This window comes from Ambystoma mexicanum, chromosome 8, assembly GCF_040938575.1.
Source record: "Ambystoma mexicanum isolate Mex_15411 chromosome 8, UKY_AmexF1_1, whole genome shotgun sequence".
In the NCBI taxonomy this organism is placed as follows: Eukaryota; Metazoa; Chordata; class Amphibia; order Caudata; family Ambystomatidae; genus Ambystoma; species Ambystoma mexicanum.
In genome coordinates this window covers 1124673619-1124696838 of record NC_090929.1, presented here as the reverse complement: position 1 = coordinate 1124696838, position 23220 = coordinate 1124673619, and the positions used below count along the sequence as shown (strand labels likewise).

General features: G+C 47.8%; 2 protein-coding genes across 6 annotated transcripts in view; one reads left to right on the top strand and one right to left on the bottom strand.

The window, feature by feature from the left end:
• Window positions 1-23220, top strand: part of WDFY4 (WDFY family member 4) — a 1820746-nt gene that overhangs the window by 1311910 nt on the left and 485616 nt on the right. The window lies entirely within an intron of this gene.
• Window positions 1-23220, bottom strand: part of LRRC18 (leucine rich repeat containing 18) — a 79682-nt gene that overhangs the window by 9343 nt on the left and 47119 nt on the right. The window contains exon 1 of one of the 2 annotated variants that reach the window (XM_069611164.1): window positions 13641-13910. The exons of the other annotated variant lie outside the window; for it this stretch is intronic. The gene's annotated coding sequence lies outside the window, so the exon portion shown is untranslated. Of the gene's footprint in view, window positions 1-13640; window positions 13911-23220 lie in introns of those variants that run through there. 2 annotated transcript variants of the gene reach the window in all.

Genomic DNA, 23220 nt, shown 5'->3' with positions numbered 1-23220 from the left:
AATGTTCTGAAGCAATGCAAAAGTGTTATGTTAATTCGTCTGTGTATATTGCTCAATGGCCACTTGTGGGGCCTCATAGCTTTTGGGGCCTTTGCAGGGGATATAGACAAGAGCCGGGGTGCATACTTGGAATGCGTCCTATGTAGAGCGTGTTGGGAGTCATTTATGTGATCCAGACATGTGATCCAATCATGGAGCTGTGTTTTTGTAACCGTGCCTAATGCATGCCTGCGTGTCTTCAGAAGATGTTGGTTGCATGAAAGTGACATTCTCCATCAATCCTGCCAGGCTGTAGCCTGCCACGATGTCTTCGTGCAAGGCAGATGTTTGATTAGCAGATATCTTGCATGATAACCAGAGAGGCTCCAATCATGATGCTGTGAACATAAGGTTGGAACCCTAGGGAAAGAGGTCGTTCATGACTCCCTGGACCTTTTTGTCCATAGATAGGGCAGCAGTTATGTATTGCCTGGACAGTTTGAATAGTTAGCTGGATTGTCAAATGGCATTGATGATAGCCTGGGTCATCTGGTGCGATCATACGTCAGGTGAACGTACTGGTCTTGATCATTTAGTCTACGTAGACAGGCTCTGCACAGAATTCTATTGTCTATAAAGAATACAGAGTCATCGTTCTCCACAGTGCTTAATTTGTAAGAAAATCAGTGCCAGGGCCCAAATATTTTCAAGCACGTTTCTGACATTGGAGGCGGGATGTTCCTCACCATTGCTGCCACCACACACAGCTGCTGCCCACAGTGTCGACACAATGGGCCTCATTACGAGGTGGGCGGTAAGGGATTACCGGCACCGGTAAGTGCACCGGTGCCGGTAATCCCGTACCCCCCTACTACGAGTTCCCTTTGCGGGTCCTCCCTTAACGCCTGGTTTTACCAGACGTTAAGAACGGGACCCGCAAAGGGACTTTGGAGCTAATAACGGTACCGCAATTTGCGGTACCATTATTAGCATCTTCCTAATTCCCATTGAGCCCTACGGGGGCTCAAATGGGAATGGGGAAGGGCCCTGGTGAATGGGGAATTACTGCCCCACCAACCTTGTAATGGGGCGGTAATAACTCAATTCATCAGGGCGGAGTCGGTAAGGATTTGGAGGCAGCCATGGCACTAATAGCGCCATGGTTACCTCCAGCCTCATAATGAGGCCCATTGCAAGTTATAGTACAGCTCGCACCTGCTCATTGGGGTTGATGGAAGCTCCGGCTGTCATCACTTCATAATCAATCTGAGTCTGAGACAATAAGTGCCGGGGCTCAGAAATAAGTGCCAGGACTAAGCCCTAGCAGACACCCCCACAAATTAAGCACTGGTTCTCTGCCTATTTTACTGTTAACTTCGAGTTTTTAAAGCGTTTCTGCTTTAGGAATCCAGCAACAGCAATATTTGGAAGCTCCCAAAAGTATCCACCCTGGCCTACAAAAAAATAGATGTTGCCAACAATACAGGAATCTGCCAACTTTATCATGAACATTGAGGAAAGATTCATACTCATGACAAATCCTATTGTAATCAGAGCCTTTTTACACAATGATGTCCATCTTTGAATCACTCTTCGTGTCCACATTAAGGGCATTATGCTAATTTTAGAACCTGTAGATATATTTAACCTAGAACATAGATATATTTAACCTAGAACATAGTAATCAAACTGTATATCTAGGACCCTAAGTACATTATTCAGAGATCGGTAGAAGAGTGATGTCCAACATGGGGATCTGCCAATCAAATGATGAACATCGACTGCCCCTCTATTTCTTTAATTGTATCCTTATACTATAGATTTTATCGGATAGTCAATACTAGAACTCAACAACACACTTGCACAACTAAATAATGTCCTTTGTGTACTCGAATCCCGTCGAATCATAATGTGTCTTTCAACAATCTGTACGACTGACCGTATCATTTGGAAATTAAGCTCGTTAAAGAACCCCAGACATCCTATGAGAGCCCTTCCGCCTCTGGCATTATTTATAGGCTGAGCAGGAATGAGCTCCTCCAGGGCTATATAAGCAGTGGCTCAGCTCATGATTGCACTTCATTGGACCAAACTGATGACAACAACATCTACAGGACTTTGGATGCTCTTTGGGCCCGTTTCACCTGTTCGACTTCTTGCTTTGAAACTAGTTATTCACGAAGAACTCTCAACTTTGGATTACAAACTTCCCATACTTCCGAACCCAAACTATTGCTTCTTTCTTGGGATTTATTACTCTTGTTTGGATTTATTTGTTGACAATTTGCTGTACATTTCCATTCCCCCTTTGGTTATATTTATTTATTTAGACATTTCTAAATTGCACCTACAACAGCATGGGCATCATGGCGCTACTGGCAGGAGGGGTAGGGGCTCAGGGCAGAGCAACAATCAACAGTACACAAAAACTAGGTTTTTAAAAAGAGAAAAGTCTTCAACACCCATCGGAAAGGCAGGTGCTCCTTGGTCACGCAGAGGACCAGCAGAAGGGAGTTCCATGATCTGGCAGCCACCACTTAGAAGGCACAACCCAAGATCTTGAGCGATAAAACACGGGGGACCAACAAAGAGAGCTAGAGGGGACGTATGGCAGGAATGTCTCCTGCAAGTACTCCAGGCCAAGCCTGTAAAAAGCCTGATGCACCAGGCAACGTGATTCGGAGTCTAATCGCCTGGCCACTGGCAGCCAGTGCAAGGAGGCCAAGAGGGGAGAAGCAGAGGCGCAAAAAGGGGTCCCTGTGGCCATGCTTGCAGCAGTATTTTGTAGGACCTGTATGCGACGGAGCAGGTTGAGCGAGATACAGTGCATTGGAATAAACCAGACTGCCAGCCACCATGGCAGAAATCACAACCGAGTGGAGGTGAGAAGGAAGGTAAGTGAGCACTTTGCGGAGCACCTTAAGGTTAAAGTAGACTGACTGACACACTGCACTGACCTGCGGCTGAAAGGACAGTGAGGATGAGAGTTTGACACCCAGGTTCTTGACCACCTGGCCCAGCTTAGGCACCAGGCCCAGGGAGGGAGGCCAGAAATCAGCAGTCCAGAGGGCTGCATCTGCAGCGGAGCCTATGACCAGGGTCTCGGTTATATAACCATTCAAAAGGAGCCAATGGTTGCTCATCCAGGTGTTGACTGCCAACAGGCAGTCCTAGCAGCGCGCCGCCGGTTGTTGCTGAAGTAGATCAAGGCAAAACAGTATTTGGTTGTCGTCTTCATAACAGTAACACCTAAACCCAAAAGAGTGAATAAGAAGAATCAGAGGTTGAATGTAGATATTGAACAGAAGAGGGGAGAGGGCAGAATCATGTGGAGACTGTGAGAAACCAAAGGGTGTCTCACTTGCTACTCCCCGGGGATCTCTCTCTCAGGTGGCCAGGGCACACCCATTGCCTTTGGATCCAAACCCGGGGGTGGAACAGTGCGGAAGGATCACCTGGTTGAGGCAGGTATCCCCCCACTCCCGTGCCCAAACCCTATCCTATTTTATAGGATTTTCCAGTATTCCAACTCCCACCGCTTTTCTACACAAACCCTGGTCCAAGGAAGAGGCGGACTGAGACTAAAGAGGCTAACACTTGCATGTGTCAGTGGACATGTCCCGTTAATAAAGTCAGGCAAGGTCAGGCACTTGACCTTAATTACATACATCTGATACAAATTAGCTCCCCCCACATGGATAAAAGGCGGAACACTGAGACACACTCTGAGCAAGGTGAGACACAAGAAGGATCAGATCTTCTGGGGTGAAGGCGAACCCACTGGAGCAAGACGACCGATTGAGGGTACAAAGAGAGGGGTAGGCAAACCCTAAAGATTGGCTGGGGTGCAGGAGGTCGTTGCCTCTGGGAAAACGGGAAGGATATGCGGAAAAGGCCAAATGCCAGACACGAAGAAACCTGCATTGTGTTTCAAGGATGCTAGCGACCATCTCGGGTGAACAGCAGAGTTGGGGAGGCGAGGCCAAGCCTGTGGTATTAACCTAGACTCGTGAATCAAAGCTGCATAGTAAAGAAAGGAATGCACACAACCAGTGAGTTAGTGAAAGACATGAAAGGCTGGTATGTGTCAAGGAAAGATTAAAGCCGCAACAGTGTATCTCACAATTTAGGGTTGCGCACATCCTGATGAGATGCGAAAGAAAGCAAACCAGTAGTCAACTTTAAAACCTACTGATAACTGTGAAGCCATTGATACAGAGTAGCAGAGTGGTCCGGCGAAAGGAAATAGCCCACTCGAAAGTCTCCACAAAATGTTGGATGTCTTGTTATAAAGCTACAAAGTGAACACACTCCTAAATGTGCAATGGTCAAAATTAATCCAGATGAAAGGGAAAGTTAAAAGGTGAATGCTTTAAGAGAAACATTTCTTTGAACTTCGCTGATTGTGTTACAGAACTACCAAGACCAAGAGACACTGGGGCAAATAACATAAAAGTGTGCTGAAGTGAAAGTCGAAGTGGTCCTGCAGAGGTCTATGAAAAAATCTTGCACACTCGGAAGTCTTTGACATAATTGAAAGGTCCGAGCCCGACTGACGGAGACCTGGAATGTGAAATAAGTTAGGGGAAGAGAACCCCTAATGTATGTGAATGAAGCTTGGGGAGGGGAATCCCTGCAAGTACTGTGATTGTACAGTCCAAGCCCGGATGAGGGAGATCTACGTTGAATCAGGTACTTTGGGTTGAGAGGTCCGAGCCCGGCTGAGGGAGACGCATGTGTACTATTGATGCCTTGAGAGGTCTGAGCCCGACAGAGGGAGACCTATGTGAACCTTTGTTGAACTGTGAAAGAACTTGTTCTGAACTGAAAACGCGTGACTTTAATGTGGAAGGCCAAGCAGGCCTTGACCCACATTTTGAACTGCCTTTTTTTTTGGATAATCTGAGCCAGAGTGTGTCATCCTGAATACGGGGGCGCCTTACTCCGTGCTTTCCAATGTGTTGATGAGACCTGACTCAGCCACCATGATCCTTTGTTATTACACTGACTTTCCTTTGCATACACATTCTCCTTTACACAATTTATGTATATGAGCTAGGGCAGGCATATGTTTTCTTTTAGTATATGCCATTTTGATTTGACATAGACTGACTAGGACTGTGTTTTCTTTATTATTTGATGGTAGAGACTACTCCCATCATTGCTATGGGGCAAAGTAGGAATTTTCCAAAACCCAAGAATTTAATAAAGGTTTTCAAACTTGTAGCTCTCGTGTCAGTGTCAAACTTGTGATACCATGCCTCCCTTATGAACCCGACAAGAGACAGCCAAGGGGCCAGAGCGGAATGGGAAAAGGACAAGAGACTGTGTATGGCCTGAAAGAAAGGAGCCAAACCAAGCAAGCTCCAAGGCCGAGATGCCTGCTAGGGCGAGCCTGTCTAGCAGCACGGCATGATCAATGGTGTTGAAGGCTGCCAATGGATCTAATCAAATCAGCACCCCCACACCACCCTGATCTGCCATGCGGAACAGGTCATCCACGATGGACACCAACACAGACTCCGTCCAGTGCCAGGGGTGGAAACCAGATTGGAAGAGTTCCAGGAAATCAGAATCTTCTAGAAATTAACGAAGTAAAGGCATCACCAGGGATTCAAGAAGCTTCATGATAAAATGGAGAGGAGAGATGGGACAAAGTTAGGGAGTTCAGAGGGATCCATCGAGGGTATTTTCAGCAATGGGATCCCTAGGGTGTGCTTGAGAGGATAAGGAATTGAGCTGTGAGAGAAGGAGTGATTAATAGTAGATGACAACCAATGAGCAATCAGAGGGATGAGCTTCTTGAGGATGGAGAGAGGATTTGGATCAGCAGGGGAGGCAACTGGCCCTCACGATGTCCTCCTTGCTTAAAATAGGGAAAGAAGCCCAGTTTAGGGAAGAGGGAAAAGAACTGGCCGGACGACCAGTTGAGGAAGACTAGGACCCTTAATCAACAATTTTCTGGCGAATCGTGTTGATGTTGTCCACAAAGAACACAGCCAGGGAGTCACACCGCTCCTGGGAGGGCTCCATAGTGCTGGCAGCCGGAGAGGAAGATCAAGACTTAATGAGCCTGAATAATTCCCTCGGTTGGTTCATAGCTGCCAACAGCCGTGAGGAGAAGACGACACACTTCACCTCAAGTACTGCATTTTGAAAGATGGCTGTAGCTCTGCGCATCTCCAGGCGCATGGATGGATTGTAGGAGGCCCACTGTTTATGTTCCGCCTGTCTGCAGAGCAGGCGCAGGGCTGCCAATTCAGGGGAGAACCACAGCTCCGAGGGCAGTCTCTGCGGCTTGGACTGTTGCAAAGGAGTCAAAAGATTAGCAGTGAAAGTCAGCGCAGAGGCAAGGGTCGAAAGGTCAGTCTCGAGTGAAGAGGGACATAGAGATGCCATGCCAGCTGCGATACGGTGGGCGACTACCACTGGAATGTTTCACTTGCAGACCTAAGTTAAGCACAAAGGAAATCAGAAAGTGATCTGTCCACGGCAGGGGGCAAGCTGGCCGGATGGAGACCAGACCGCGACCGAGCACAACAGATCTAGGGTGTTGCCCCGTATGTGGGTTGGGGCTGTGACCAATTGGCAAAGGCCAAGGGCAGAGAGAGCAGAAATAAGGAGGTTTGCATGGGAATCCAATGGGCCATTAGGGTGTAGATTAAAGTTGCCAAAAATGATTAGGGCTTTATAGCGCAAATGGAGATGTGCAATTATTTCAGCAAAAGCAAGTGGAAACAAAGGGCCCACCGTAGGTGGGCGACGTGCTTACCGATGATAAACATACACGGATCAGGAAAGCCTCCGGCATTAGCCTTTGGCTAATGTTTGCTGTGAAATTAAACACGATTTGATGAGGAGCGAGACTATAGGACAGAACAGTAACATGTAAATGTACATCAAGTTGATACAGAGTTGTTTTCCCTTTTTCTGCCCGCCAGCCCCGCAACTTGGACAAGTGTGTTTTTTTGTGCACAGCACACACGAAAACTATGATCAGTTAATTCATTAAAAAACACACAAGAGAGGTTAAAACATGCCACTTTTTCTTCACAGCAATTTGAAAGTTGCATGGGACAAAGTGGTGTGGTATAGCACAATTTTATAGAAAAATCATGAATGTGGCAATGTAAAAGTGGCACAGGGCAGTGTTTTGGGAAATTTGAAAGTGATGTAATGTGATCGTGTCTTGAGACAATATTCTATGAGCAATATGAAAACAGCATCGGGCAGTATCTTGGGAAATTAGGAAAGTGGTAGAAGGAAATGTTCTGCATCGATGTTACACTTTGGTGATTTTTTGGGGCACTAGTTCTGGCATGGAGAAATATTTTAGGGGCAATGTGAAAGTGCCAGCTGACATTGTCTTGGAGAGTGTTGAAATTAACATTGCAATGTGCTTAACTTGAACAAAAGAAGTTTGACACAAGTCACTCTGAACCCCTCAGTGTAATATATTCCTGCAGTTGATGGCTCCCCATCAACAGTTCTATGGTATGATAGGTTATTTATAACATGCTTAGTACCCAGAGGTTTATAAGCGCGAACCCAGCGATCGAGCCTGTGTTGTTTCGTGTGGTCTTGCTTCTAAGGCGAGCACGTTGCCCCTGCGCTATCCTCCCGAGACGGTATGTGTGGTATTCTTAGACTGCTAGCTTTCTTCGGATGTCATTACCTTTACTGCACTTAATGATAGTAGTGACATTGCTTTTTGAATGAAAAGCTATGCATTACCTTGTATATGTCATTACCTCAGGCTGGACATCAATGTGTACTGCCTGTGTGCCGGCATAATGCTGCCGCATACACTCCTCCCAAGTCTTGGTTGACTGGCCATGCCTGTCACGGGTGAGTCGAGGAAGCTGTGGAGTCCTAAATCAGACCCCCAATTCAGCTCCTGGGCAGTTCGGTACTCACTAGAAATCTGGATGGCCTCCTGTACCGCAGGGCCTGGTGGCACACCCTGACAGGGGGCAGAGTGGAGAGAAGAATAGTGTGGGGAGGAGACAGAGTGAGAGGGGTGCTGTGTACAGAGAGTGTGGGGGTCGGTGAGTACGATATGATATGATAAGTTATTTATAACGTGCTTAATACCCAGAGGTTTCTAAGCGCGGGCGCGGGGCTCGTACCTGTATTGCTCCGTGTCGTCTTGCTTCCAAGGCGAGCACGTTGCCGCTGAGCTATCTTCCCAAGTAGAGAGGGGCACTGGTTACAGGGGTAAGAAGAGAGGAGGGCAATGTGGATAGCGGGTGAGTGTGTAGGGGAGTGGTTATTGAAGGTAGAGGGACACTGGGGAGAGGTGGCAGAGCAAAGAGAAAAGGCAACGTGGCGCTGGCGCAGAAGGGAACGTGAACGGCTAGGCAGCAGAGAGATTAGGGGATCGGGGAGTGTTTGGAAAGTAGAGAGGGGGACATTCGGAGGGTTTGGACAATGAAGAGCCGAGACTGAGGAGGAAGGAGGGGCGGTGTGCAGATGGGAACAGTGGTGAGAGCGCAGTGGTATGGGGGGGGGCAGAGGTGGCAGTGGAGACATACGCTGTCGGCCACAGTGAAGATCAAGCTGGGAGAGGGAAAGACTCAAGGGACAGGAGGGAGCGGGAATAGTGCAAGGGGTAGGGCAGTGGAGAGAGTGGGAGGGGCAGAGGTGGCAGTGGAGACATAAGCCTGCCGGGCCACAGTGAAGATCAAGCTGGGAGATGCAAAGACTCAAGGGACAGGAGGGAGCGGGAATAGTGCAAGGGGTAGGGCAGTGGAGAGAGTGGGAGGGGCAGAGGCGGCAGTGGAGACATAAGCCTGTCGGGCCACAGTGAAGATCAAGCTGGGAGAGGGAAAGGCACAAGGGACAGGAGGGAGAGGGAATAGTGTAAGGGGTAGGGCAGTAGAGAGAGTGGGAGGGGCAGAGGTGGCAGTGGAGACATAAGCCTGTCAGGCCACAGTGAAGATCAAGCTGGGAGAGGGAAAGGCCCAAGGGACAGGAGGGAGAGGGAATAGTGCATGGGGTAGGGCAGTGGAGAGAGTGGGAGGGGCAGAGGTGGCAGTGGAGACATACGCTTGTCAGGCCACAGTGAAGATCAAGCTGGGAGATGCAAAGACTCAAGGGACAGGAGGGAGAGGGAATAGTGCAAGGGGTAGGGCAGTGGAGAGAGTGGGAGGGGCAGAGGCGGCAGTGGAGACATACGCTGTCAGGCCACAGTGAAGATCAAGCTGGGAGAGGGAAAGGCTCAAGGGACAGGAGGGAGAGGGAATAGTGCAAGGGGTAGGGCAGTGGAGAGAGTGGGAGGGGCAGAGGTGGCAGTGCATACATAAGCCTGTCAGGCTACCGTGAAGATCAAGCTGGGAGAGGGAAAGGCCCAAGGGACAGGAGGGAGAGGGAATAGGGCAAGGGGTAGGGCAGTGGAGAGAGTGGGAGGGGCAGAGGTGGCAGTGGAGACATACGCTGTCGGGCCACAGTGAAGATCAAGCTGGGAGAGGGAAAGGCTCAAGGGACAGGAGGGAGAGGGAATAGTGCAAGGGGTAGGGCAGTGGAGAGAGTGGGAGGGGCAGAGGTGGCAGTGGAGACATAAGCCTGTCAGGCCACCGTGAAGATCAAGCTGGGAGAGGGAAAGGCCCAAGGGACAGGAGGGAGAGGGAATAGGGCAAGGGGTAGGGCAGTGGAGAGAGTGGGAGGGGCAGAGGTGGCAGTGGAGACATACGCTGTCGGGCCACAGTGAAGATCAAGCTGGGAGAGGGAAAGGCTCAAGGGACATGAGGGAGAGGAATAGGGCAAGGGGTAGGGCAGAGGTGGCAGTGGAGACATAAGCATGTCAGGCCACAGTGAAGATCAAGCTGGGAGAGGGAAAGGCTCAAGGGACAGGAGGGAGAGGGAATAGTGCAAGGGGTAGGGCAGTCGAGAGAGTGGGAGGGGCAGAGGTGGCAGTGGAGACATAAGCCTGTCGGGCCACAGTGAAGATCAAGCTGGGAGAGGGAAAGACTCAAGGGACAGGAGGGAGAGGGCAGTGCAAGGGGTGGGGCAGTGGGGAGATTGGGAGGGGCAGAGGTGGCAGTGTTGACATAAGCCTGTCGGGCCACAGTGAAGATCAAGCTGGGAGAGGGAAAGACTCAAAGGACAGGAGGGAGAAAGAACAGTGCAAGGGGTGGGGCAGTGGGGAGAGTGGTAGCAGAGAGAGGTTGGGGAGGCAAGAAAAGTCGGTGAAGATGAGGGGAAGATGAAAGAAAGTGTAGAGAGGTGTGCAGATGAAAAGGGGACTAATATGGCGAGGAAGGAGAGTGTGCTCGATGGCAGCGATGAGGTGGGCCAGTGCAGAAAGAGGTGATATTTGGCAGAGGTGGGACAGTGGAGTGGGGGTAGAAAGCAGAAGAGCAGAACGTAGTGGAGGCGTGCACAGTGCAGAAAGGCGGCCGGGGGGTCTGGGGTGGGCGGGGTTGATTCGTGTAGGCAGGAGAGTAGTGACAGGATTGATAAACTGGACAGATGTGAAATTGCGAATAGGAGCAGTCGGGAGAAGTGAAACAGTGGCGGGAGGCATTTTTCAAAGACGGGTGAAGAGTGGGGAGAGAGGGCCACTAAAGAGAGAGAGAGGGGGAGAAGAGACTTCAAATACAGCATAGCAGAAAGTGGGGTATAGCATAGGGATTAAATAGAGAGGAATACAGTTGCCAGAAAGTGCAGAGAGAAGGGATACAGTAGGGAGTGGTACATACTAGGAGAGAAAGGTACAATAGAGGGGAGGACTCGAGTAGCTTCTAGGATACATTAGAGCGAGGCATACAATACATCTGGTAAAGTAGTGAGCGTCACGGATAAGGGATGTGTGGAGAGGGGCGTGTGCGTGTACAATCGAATGGTGAGGGGCGTTGTGGGTGCCTGTGGCGGAACTGAGAGGAGTGAATACGAGGGTACACTCTCGCAACAGCCTGTGTGTGGTGAGTGGTGGGAGGTGGGCTGGGACCGGCGCTCCAAACATCCACCCTACACCGTATGGGACAAGGCCAAGGTCTGCCTTCAAGTTTGCAAGCATACGACCGGAAGCGGAAGCATGGCAAGGGCGATGTTTTATCTGCCCAGTCTCTACATATTGGAAGATGCAATGAGGCTACGACGTTCACTCACCGGCCGGTTTTTTTTCGCGGCACTTTTTGGCGAAATATTTTTGCCGAAATAAATCTTCGAAAAATATGGGTGGGGGCATATAAGGGGTAGAGTGGGGGTGGTGTATAGGGAGTTTACAACATATTGGCCACCACGCCCCCTGTAGTGTTAGTAAGCTATCGGTGATAGGTGCGGGGCTGGAGCGCAGTAACGGGGTATGTACCGTACATCATGTGTGTGATAGAGAGAGAGAGTTGGGTGGCATGGTAGTCTCGCTCTTGTGTTGTGCAAAGCAGTCATTTGGTAATCACTCGTAATGACTCGTGCTCCCCCACTCTGCAGCGTGTACACGAGCCGGTGACAGACGTGTGAGGCTGGTACAGGCAAATGAAAGTGCCAATCGGGTATCGGTAGTCTGACGCCTCTCAGTACTGTCCTCGTGACGAGGCCCGTGATGGATGGCGATGAGCTTCCCAGGCTGCCGCTTCTGCTCTCCATTAAAGACTTCCTCGCAGGCCTCGGGCTCTGGGGCGTCTCATTAATCATATGCAGAAGGACTAGGAGAGGTGCCGGAGAGACTGCCGGTGGTGAGGGGGCGTGGGGGGCAATGCACTAAGGGGACATTTTGCCTTGGGATACCTCTCTCCTCTTCAACACCGGGAGAGATGTCCCGCTGACAGGACAATGAGGGTGCTGGGAAGAACCCTCAAAGTCCTGGCAGCAGGAGACCTTTCCAAATGGGCACCACCATTGTCTGTGGGCGCCGAACGGGAGAGGTGTCCCTCTGCCAGGACAATGTCCCCGGAGCTCGGGCAGCAGAGCGGCTGTCGGAGTACCTGACACTTTGCTCTGTGTCAATTGGCACTGATAAAAGGGAGAGGGGACTACTAGCAGGGACTTTTGTCCCTTAAAAAATGTGAATGACAGTGATCAGAAGTGAGAAGGGTGCATAATGCTGCATGCTTTATGAAATAATGACTATGGCTTTAAAACCCAAGGGGGATTTGTTAGGCTACATTAACCTGCTTGATGCTATTGTGACTTTGAATGCAGGATGGGCAGAATAAAACTAAAGCACTACTCTTATTGCTCAACATATTTCTATGACAATGTAAATAGTGTAAAGTTAATGTATTATGAAAGATTAGATTTGATGCAATGTGATTACCTTCCAAGGCATTGCTTTAAAGTATTATTCAAGCACATGCAATTCAAAGCGAAACCTTAATAAATATCTATATCCACTAAACCTGGCACAATGTGTTCCGTTTCTTAAATAGTCCACATCCTGGTTTCACCATTTATATTAAGTGTGTGATCCTGGGCAAATCATTTAATCGCACTATGTCTTATCTGCAGCTTTCTAAGTGATTCACTTCACGGGTTATATTACTATATCATGTTTTCATGAAAAAAGCCTAATGACTATAGGCTCCATATATAATAATAGTGCCATCTAGGTATTTTGCAGCACAGAGTTATTTGCCACTTGGCTTACTTATGGCAACTTATTCTAAATTCGCTGTCATGGTGCCTCCCTGTATCAAAGACTGACGATACTCCTTGCAATGTCCTTTTCTGTGAAATGACTTCTGTTGGTGCAGGCCATATGCAAATTAGGAGGTTTGCATATACTTTGAACCACAGAGCTCTAATAGATGAGTTTCCTGCATCTGTAATGGACCTGCAGTTTGTGTTGTTATGTGTATGTATTAAAGCGCCATCTGCCATAATGTTACTTAAAAAGTCGATTGGGTGGGTGCAAATTATACGGAACGGAATCGCTCGCACAGCATTGGGGGTATGGGGGGCAGAAGGACTTGTTTCGGTACCCGTCCCCGCCGCTTCCCCCTATCCCCCAACACTCTTGCAATGCTGGATACTCCCCTGCTCCACACCCTCTACATGTACACTGACAAGAAAAGCGCACACTGGAACCAAGCTGCCGTGCCCTGCGTGTCGCCTCGTTACCATGCCTCATCTTCCACCACTGTTTCTATCCTGCTTCGTGCCCTTCCAATCCCTCCCTAAACGTCGTTGTCTGCCATTTTCTTTTCTGTTGCTAAGACCCTGCGTCACTAGGCGAGGTCTTTCTCCTAAAAGCACCTCAGTATATAACCCAAGCGCCAGCTTCCGACTCGACCCTCTGTACCGCCCTCAGGTTCCTTGCAAAGCCAGCACCGCCATTTACTCTGTGCGTGTTCTCAGCCGAGTCAATAACGACTGCATGACCTCGGGTGAGTCCACTCTCTCTCTCGAGCTATCCCAGTCCCTAGCTGCAACTGACCTTTGACCCTTATTAAGATTGACCCTTATTAAGAGTTTGTTTTACTATTCGCATCATAGGAATAATAAGGCCTCTGTGTTGCTTTTCGCAATTCACTGTCTCTCCTGGCTGACCCATGTGAGTGGGGTGCAGTCAGTGGGTGAGAACGGAAGTGACAACCCACCTTTCACCCTACCCGGCCACACACACACACACTCATTGCGCACAAATCTCAACAATAAAACGCTGCTCGGTGATAGCCTGCATAGTTACACTTTTGTAAAGGGGTATCGGCGTATTCCCTCACCGTATTTCTCACGAGCTTTAGAACTTCGTAACTAGGCAACTGGAATGTCAGGTCCCAGGAGACGGATGATTGACGCCGAACTCCGACTGAGCGGCCTTACTCCATCCAAGGCCTGCAACAACAATGCGCTCTAGGTGAAGAGGCGGCGGACAAAGGCCCTGTCGGCCAGGACCTGATTTAAGGGCGTCCGATGTTTACTGGCAGAGAAGGCTGGAGATCATTGGAGGAAGTTTTAGCCCTGCGCCCACCCAGGCTGAGCCGGGTTTAGAAAAGGGCTGCCTGAAAGCCAGCCTGGCCTTTGTGACATCACTGCCAGAAAGACCCTGACATATCGAGGAAGCCAGGCCTTGGCAGCCACGAAGGAAGCCCTCCCCGAGCGGTTCCAAGCGCCGGCCGACAAAGACAGGAATACGAGCAAGCCCAGGACCCGGCCCAGTGGGGAACACACCACAGCCTCGATAATCGAAGGAGTGGAGCAACTCCAGGCCCTGGTACAGGGAGGGGCGGGAGCCACCAAGGCCTCCGTGATACAGGGAGAGGCGGGAGCCACCAACTCCTCCAGGCCCTGGTACAAGGAGGGGCAGGAGCCACCAAGGCCTCCAGGTCCTGATACAGGGAAGGGCTGCCTCGATAGACCAAGGGATAGAGCACTCCAGGCCCTGCTACAGGGAGGGGCAGCCTAGATAGACGAAGGGATTGAGCACCCCCTACCCTGGTACTGGGAGGGGCGGGAGCCACCAAGGCCTCCAGGCCCTGATACAGGCAGGGTCGGCCTCGATCGACCAAGGGATCGAGCAACTCCAGGCCCTGGTACAGGGAGGGGTGGCTTAGATAGATCAAGTGATTGAGCAAATCCCGGCAGGGGTGGACCTGTCTATAGTGAACTCTGGCGATTTCCCAGCAGGCCTCTGCACACTGGGCCTCTTTTGTGTGGCATTTCCAAATGTTCTCATAGGAAAAGAGTTGGGTTGCAGAAAATGTGTCGTATGGGGCCGCTTTTAAAATTGTTTCCATGGCCTCTTTTTGTTCCCAGTCCAACCCTGAACCCCGACCCTGATACAGGGAGGGTCCGGGAGCCACCAAGGCCTCCAGGCCCTGATACAGGTGGAGGGGTGGCATCAATGGGATCGAGCAGTCCCGGGAGCGGTGGCGTCGATAGACCAAGGGATTGAGCAACCCCGACCCAGGTACAGGGAGGGGTGGTTTAGATAGACCAAGGGATTGAGCAACCACAGGCCCCAGTACAGGAAGGGGCGGGAGCCCCCAAGGCCCTGATACAGGGAGGGGCGGCATCGATAGACCAAGGGATCGAGCAACTCCAGGCCCTGATACAGGGACGGGGGGCGTCGATAGACCAAATGATTGAGCAACCCCATGACCTGGTACAAGGAGGGGCGGCCTAGGTAGACCAAGGGATCGAGCAACCCCATGCCCTGGTACAGGGAGGGGCGGGAGCCCCCAAGGCCTCCATGCCCTGATACAGGGAGGGGTAGCGTCAATAGACCAAGGGATCGAGCAACTCCATGCCCTTGTACAAGGAGTGGTGGGAGCCACCAAGGCCTCAATAGTCCAACGCCTTATTTCCTACTCAGCATCAAGCAATGCGATACACTAATGGTTTCTTGGTGTGCTGAAACATACAAGCATTGTCATAGAGTTGATATAAGTACCATGTATTCCACCACTCACATATTTTCTGTTTGCTGCCTGGACTTGGGCATTTCACTTCCATAGTTCTACTGCTGCCGCTCTCACCACACCTATTGCCCCAATCCTCCAGCCAATAGTAGGATTTTAATAGCCTAAAGTCTGCAGATTTTCGTGAAAAGAACATGTTTCCCACCCACTCTGTTTCAGTCCTTTAGGCCCATATTCAAAGTTGACCAGATTGCCCCCTTTTAAAGCGAGGAGGTAACAGCAGCCGTGTGGAATTTGAGTATATGCAGATGATTTACAGAAAAGACGAGTGCTGTCTCAAAAGGGGCTCTGTGTTCACACCACCAGTCGAACCCCAAAAGGAAGCTGGCAAATTATGGAGGCGGCTGGGTGGGCAGGCCTCTTGCAGTGGATCCAGGTGGGAGCTCACAAATCAAAGCCCCCACTCGTCAGTGTCCTCTGAATACATGGCAATATGCCCCATGTCATATGACAGATGCTTACACAGTCTTGTTTTTTTGTTATTCTCCATTCTGGGGCCTGTAGTTTTGCTTTTCTCATTATAAATTTAGGACTACAATTATCAGCATGCAAAGAAAAAAACAGAAGTAGATGAGCTTCTCTTGAATGACCCGCATCATGCTGACATGTATGTCTAAGAGTTGGCGTGGGAGTGTCAGTAAACTATTCCAACTGGGCGTTCATACAAATAAGCGGGGCAACAATTTGAATTTAGTTGAACAAAGGGAGGTGCACATCAAGAATTGACTGAAAGCGCATTCTCAAATTATAAGAATAATACCATGGCGTTGAAGGGCAGTCAGGGCTTTTGGATATCTCAGAGTCACTCTCATGAGTGTAGGGCCAGGTCCACAACACAGTCCCTTTATAGCCCTGATGTTCACATTCTGTGGCTGTCTGAATAATTGTATTTTTATTTTATTAATTTAATTATACATTGACTATTTCTAATATTATTTAGGAAAGCCCAAACCTGCCATGCCTTATACTGCAGTGCTCGGGGTCTGCTCACCCACAGCAGATGTGCTCTAAATCAGAGTCTCCTGTGGGTGGGCATTGTCGCCATCAGCCTGCTTTAGGAGTTCCAGGACTTTGTCGCACAGAAACAAAGGTTAAGCAAAATCTACTCACACAGGCCTACAATACCTACAGCCTGTTTCGAGTAAGGCTCCAATTCCAGAGAAGAACTCATGCCAAAGAGCAGATCGCATCCATGCCCAACTTTTCATAGGGGCCCAAGAGGATGCTACAGTAATTCAGCCGAAGGACAGAGCTTATGTCTGACTTGGAACATCTGTCTGCACCTCACATCTGGATGACTTTAGAAAGGACTGCTCTCTCAGCAGGTTCCAGCAAAATCTTCCAGGGTTGAGCACCCAGACAGGTGTGGTGATTTGCCAGTGTTTTAGCTAGTTATTCGCATTTTATTGTTTGATTAAAAGATTTACCAGATTTTATAGATTGGACATTTATATTTATTGTTTGGACACTTTTTTATTTTGAACCATTGTACTTAAGTTGTTTGAGTTGCTATTGCTATTACCTCACACCCCTCCAGAAGAGTATAGCCTGCCTTCGGCCTGCGCTACCACATAAGGCGAAGGAGGGTATACCTGTAGATTGTGTCTGTTTCCCCTTTATGATTGGTATCATTGCTGGTTCAGTAGTAGTGTGGGGCTGAGTAGGCAGTTTAGCCAATGCGCAGCTCTGTACTCCTACAGAGCAGTAGTCATTTAATAACAAAGTAATTATTCTCTTTCTTGTATAGCAGGGACTTCAGGGACCCGGTGTATTAATGCTCTGCTGTCAAGTTGCCCTTATGAACACCACAGTTAAACAGATGGTCCTGGCAGTGGGCATCCGTGCATACGCGTGCCTGACAGCACTAGGCATTTCTTGCCCCCCAAAATTCAGGAGATGGCGATAAACTGCCACGTCAGTATTCACAACTTCTGCACATGATATGTTTAGTCAGTGTCAGTCAGAGCAGGCATGACTAACAGTTATACCATTAAGCCTTCCCGCCAAACCTGCTCAGTAATAAGCTGCTCCTTCAAAAGGCATTAATGCCTGTCTCACATTGTGAGAGTATCAGAGGACCTAAAAGTGTTTCTCATTTTCAACTGCCTCTTCAGAGCAAAGGAAGTACATCTGATTATATCACATCCATCATATCATGGTGTGGGGAGTGGGGAAGGCACACGCTTTGATATTGAAGGTGTTTCTCCCATTGGTGCAGGACCTGAAAGTGCTGATGTACACAATCTGTACTGGTAACCAATCACAAGTGTCCGAGCAGGGATTATGCGGCACAGCAGCATCTCTGGCCCAGGCCCCATCACAACTATCACCCAAGCTGATTCACAATTAAGTCTAGCAGGCACATCGTATCTGGTGGCTCACAGGTGGCTCAAGTATTTTTGTTTCTTTTACCTCCTTGAGCCTGAGAGGAATACTTCGTTGGTGCGACCTCTGAGGGTAGATGGATCTTCTCCCTCAGAAGGCCCCAGTTCTCCACCCATGCCTTCAGTGGCTGGATGTGGCCACCTACGTCCAGAGGTCTTTACCTTTCGTCACCTTGATCAGTCCCGAATAACCTGGAGATTTTTTGAGACAGACCAAGCCTAATGAAACGCCACTAGACTAGAGGCTGAGATCCAGCGACTACTTTTGTAAATGGGAATTGAAAAAGACATATTTGCAGAATGGTCAATGTTTTGTCTTCGGTTTCTCATGGCTAGCAAAAGCATCCATATAGAGTCAGGCATGCAAAATTGTCTGCTAATGTTGTCATTTTTATTTCACTGAAAGCATTCATAAAGGGTAGGCCTGAACACAGGGGTATAGCTCATGGCAGAAAAATGCATCTGAGGCATGTCTGGTTGCATATTTATGATGGAATGTTTACTCAGCTCAATGAGGAGATTTACAATAGTACTTGTCTTAGTGGAGGGTGTAAGATGTGCTAGAATGAAGGAAGGGAAGAATTCAGATAGATGTTGTTTTTAATTTCAAAATTCTGTTGTTACTTTTGACTTCAAGAGACGTTAAGTTCTGGATAGCAATAATAATAATAATAATAATAATAATAATAATAATATGCACTGAGTGCAACGCAGAGTGCAGTTGAAGTTGAGGGCTGAGCCTGTGTGTTTGGTTTTGGCAGTATGTCTACCATTGTTGCTTTAAACTCACCTGGAGGCTTGTGTGTTTAAAAACTCAAGAACTGCGCGGAGCATAGCGCAGAGTGCACGTAGAGTGCAGTTGAAGCTGAGGTCTGAGTCTGTGTGTTTTGTTTTGGCATTCTGTCTACCATTGTTGCTTAAAACTCACCAGCCGGTTTGTGTGTTTAAAAACTGAAGAACTGCGCGGAGTGCACCAGAGAGTGCAGCTGAAGCAGTTGCCGCTGGTGCTGCACGTAGGGCGGTGCTCTAGACAAATATGTGGGTGAAACTTGCTGGGTGTAAGTCCCGTGAAGTCCCGCTTTGCCGTGGACCCTGTTTCCAGCGCTTCTTTTGTGGATCCTTGGATTTTTGACAGTTCAACTACAAGCCCCAGCAGGTGAAAAACAAAGGGAGAACTATTGACTGTGTGAAGGATTAATTAGCTATAAAGCTAAGAACAAGATTTTAATATACCTTTCTCTTTGTTTAGGCTCAACTGCAATAAGGGCTGGGCGGAGCTATATAAGCTCAGGGGCGCGCGCACCGCGCGCACGCACCCGTGTAAGTCCCGTGAAGTCCCGCTTTGCCGTGGACCCTGTTTCCAGCGCTTCTTTTGTGGATCCTTGGATTTTTGACAGTTCAACTACAAGCCCCAGCAGGTGAAAAACAAAGGGAGAACTATTGACTGTGTGAAGGATTAATTAGCTATAAAGCTAAGAACAAGATTTTAATATACCTTTCTCTTTGTTTAGGCTCAACTGCAATAAGGGCTGGGCGGAGCTATATAAGCTCAGGGGCGCGCGCACACCCGTGTAAGTCCCGTGAAGTCCCGCTTTGCCGCTTCGCCGCGGTGCCGCGGTTATCGTGGGAGAGCTAGGTTTTAGCATTTCATGATTAATTATCAATACTGGTTTTAAAGTTTTTAAAAAAAAGCAAAACGAGGCATTATTGTGAAGTAAGAAAGTGTCAACTATGTTCACCCTTAAATCTGGTATGCCCTGTGCGGAACGAGTGCGTGCCTTATTGGAGTCTACCTCAAGAGATAGTCCAACGTTCACCCCCAAATTGACGCGTCCTTTTGTTAAAAGTGCGCCTCTGGATATGCGAACAAAGAAGAAAAGATCACGACTTGACTTTGTTGCAGGTGACCTGAGAGACTACGGATTTGACGTTGGTCGTTCTACACGTCCTGTGGTTCGAACTGCTGAATGTATTAATTTAAGTGTATCAAGTGTTGAGGCGCACCCTCTCAATAATGGACAAGCGGGTTCCGCTATCCAGCAACCCGCTCTGAGCCCACGATTGACCCAGGTCACGAATGCTGGTATTGAGCTGGGAGAGCAACATTGTAATATTTCTTTATCGGACTCAATGATGTTGTTGAACGCTCGCTCAGGAGTTGTTAGTTTAGCACCTCTGTCCATGCAGAAGCAAGAGTGTGTTGCTGTTGAAGACAATGCAATTATAGAGTTGGGGTCATCGGACTCTTGTTTTGTGGCCAAAGATGACGAATCCGACCTCTCTAAGTCCCCTGTATTATTTAAAAATGGAGATATTTCAGAATCAGAAAGCTCCATCTCATTTATTCCACCGACTCCGAGGAGACTAAATAGTAATAGTTCAGCTGCAAGCCCGACTTTGGTAATAAAAAAAGTAGCTCCTGTAACATTAGAAGCAATGAATATGGCTTTGATGTCCCTCGCTAAATTATTTGAAATCTTAGACTCAAAGATCAACTCACTACAAAATAATGTTGAAACTATCTTGAGGTCACAGAAGGCTTTTGGTTTATCTTTGGCCCAGAAACAAGAGTATGATGTTGATCAGATAGAATTCTTCTCTAAACAATTAGGTGAGTTGGTGTCATCATGTAATAACATTGGTGACCAAGTGGACAGGAAATTGAGCTCATCTAGAGTTGAGAAAAATATGCAAAAGTCTATGACTGCGGTGCCTTTTGTGGAGGGTATTATACGAGAAATAATAGCAGAGGACGTAGAGCTGGTATCTGTGGTGTCACAGTCAAGCCCTTATGTGGGAACAGCCAATGTTGTTGGTGAGGACGCAAGGGGTCAAGGGACTGTGAAGCCGACTAAACTGGCACCTATATTTGACCAGGTGGTGTTATGTGAAGAGGAACCTGAGGTCCCTCATGCTACTGCCTCCAAAATAAGAGACGAGCAGCAGTCTAAAGGGGCATATACAATATTTGCTAAAAATCCTAAAGGGCTGGACCATCAACAGAAGAAAAATGTGAAGAAATCAAAAAATCAGAAGTCTAGGACAATACCTTCGAGTGGGAAAACAAAACAATTCTTTAAATCCTTGGCTAAACCGGATAGGGGCGCTTTGATAGCTTCTGATGCAATTTTAAAAAAATATCAGAACTTATCACAAGAGCGACAACGAGTGAAGAGTGGGGGTTCGGACCCCCTCCATGTGATCCCCCCGCATGCTCCCCTCAATGAGCTGGTGCAAATAGTCGAAGATCTTGAGAGCGAATCCATAAATGCGACAGATCGGAATTCAGCTTTAAGGGCCCCGAAGAAAAAGCAATCGGAAGATGATAGAGTACCCAACTCAATTATTAACACTCAAGATCTTAGAAAGGCAGTGGATGAGTATATGGCTCAATTTCATCCAGAGCCATCTCTGACTTACCCACTGTCTAAGGTCCTAAGTCCAGCAGCAAAAAAGCTTGAATTAGAGATTGATAGGAAGATAATTACTGGGAGGGCCTCTGATAATCAACTAATAACACTATCTGGAAATGTTTTGCCAGTAGCAGATCGGACTTTTGATACTCAAGAAAATTTACAAAATAATATCTTAATTACAATTAAAGACTGTCTAGTTGCTCTGACCTCAGAACAAATGACTCTTAAATCATCTCTGAAGGCAATGAGCTGTAGTCAGTCTGATCTGGCAAAATTTTCTGATGAAAGATCCACCTCTAAGAAGGTTTCGTTCAAACTTCCAGTTGAAGAGACCAAATATCATCCGCCCATAGAAACATCTAGTATTCAGAGTCGCTCTGGCTCCAAGGGAATATCTAAGAGTAAAATGCCCCCCCAGCTATTTGCCTTGTTTCTTAGCTGTCGTGAGGGCTCTTTCCCTAAGTACATCATGAATAGACGAAGTATAATGCAAATATTCTCGGATGTCCCGAGTTTAGAGGACATCTCTTCCCGGGATGTAGTACAAGTAGAATTTCCGGATGACAACGATCCAACGGTGTCCTGTCTGTGGTTGGGATCCCGTGTCATTTATAACATTATTTGGTCTGCTAAATCTGATCTTTTTGACCTGGGTTTTAACCTAATTCCAATCACAAAAGATCCCCTGGCGTCCGAAACTGTTTTCAAATCTACTAGTCAGGTTGCTAGTGATGATGGCAATTCAGCTGGGAGTTGTAGCTGTGGAAAAGCATAACTAAGAACAGGTGAATCTGTTGCGCAAACCCAGAAATTTGTAGTTATGAGCTGGAATACCAGGGGCCATAAACACCTGCTAAATAATATGAGTAGCAGTTTGGAAGAATGTGACTTAGTTTTTATGCAGGAAACATGGCTAACTGCCCCACTATCATGGGACAACCATTATGTCCATTTGGCTCCAGCGATTAAGGGACAAAAAGGTAGACCTATGTCAGGGATGACAATTATCACTAAAACGTCTACGATAAATACAATTTCAGATGGTCCTAACCCAAATCCCTATTTGCAATGTTCCATAATAATGTTTAATAAACTGACATTTCTTGTTATAAACATATACTGGAACCCAATTGCAATTATAACATCTACCTTTTTTAATGATTTGAATACATTGATGGAAAATATTATGACCACCACAGAGATTGCGCACGTGATACTAGCAGGGGACCTGAATCTACATCTGTTGGAACCAACTAAGAAAAGAAATACGGATAGGGTCTCCCAATGGTTGGTATTTATCGATACTTGGGACTTAATAATGCTGAATGGAGCAGTTAATTCTGACAATCCACCATCTCATACTTGGACTTGTGGGGGCCAAAATGCTACAATTGATTACATGTATGTTGACCGAAAGCTATTTGAAAAAATATCTGAGTTCAAGGTAATTCCGACTACAGTAAGTGATCATTGGATGCTGAGGGCTGAGTTTTTACTCCAGGTTACGATTGAACCTCGATATTGTCAGTATCAACTGAATGGTCTGGTTATAAATCCTCAACGGAACAGGCTATTATGGACAAGCGAGGGACTAAACGCTTTTGCGGCCAGTGTAACAAATGACCATCACTGTTTGTTGAAAGGTATTGACTCATCCAATTATCATGATAAAATGCACCTCTTTGCCTCCACTCTGTCTGCAGGTTTTGGTAAGGGTAATAAGTGTCAGACCCATGTATTTGATCAGGGCATTAGAGAGAGAAAAGCACAGTATCGAAAACAGAAAAGGCAGATAGCCCTTTTACCGGTACACTATCGAGAATCTGCGTTACGCAAATTGAAGACGAATTATAGGAACTGGGTCCGGGGCAACAAGGCAGCTTTGTTCCAACATGATGGCGAAAAGTGGTTACAGGTGGTCAAAACCAAAAATACATCGCAAATTTGGAAGTTGTTAAATAATGGAGTAGCTGGTATTCAACTAGCAACTCAACTTAATGGTGTGTCGGAGAAGAAGTGGGTTACCTATTTCTCTGACATATATGGTCTTCCAAATAACAAAAAAATCTTACAACCAAACTC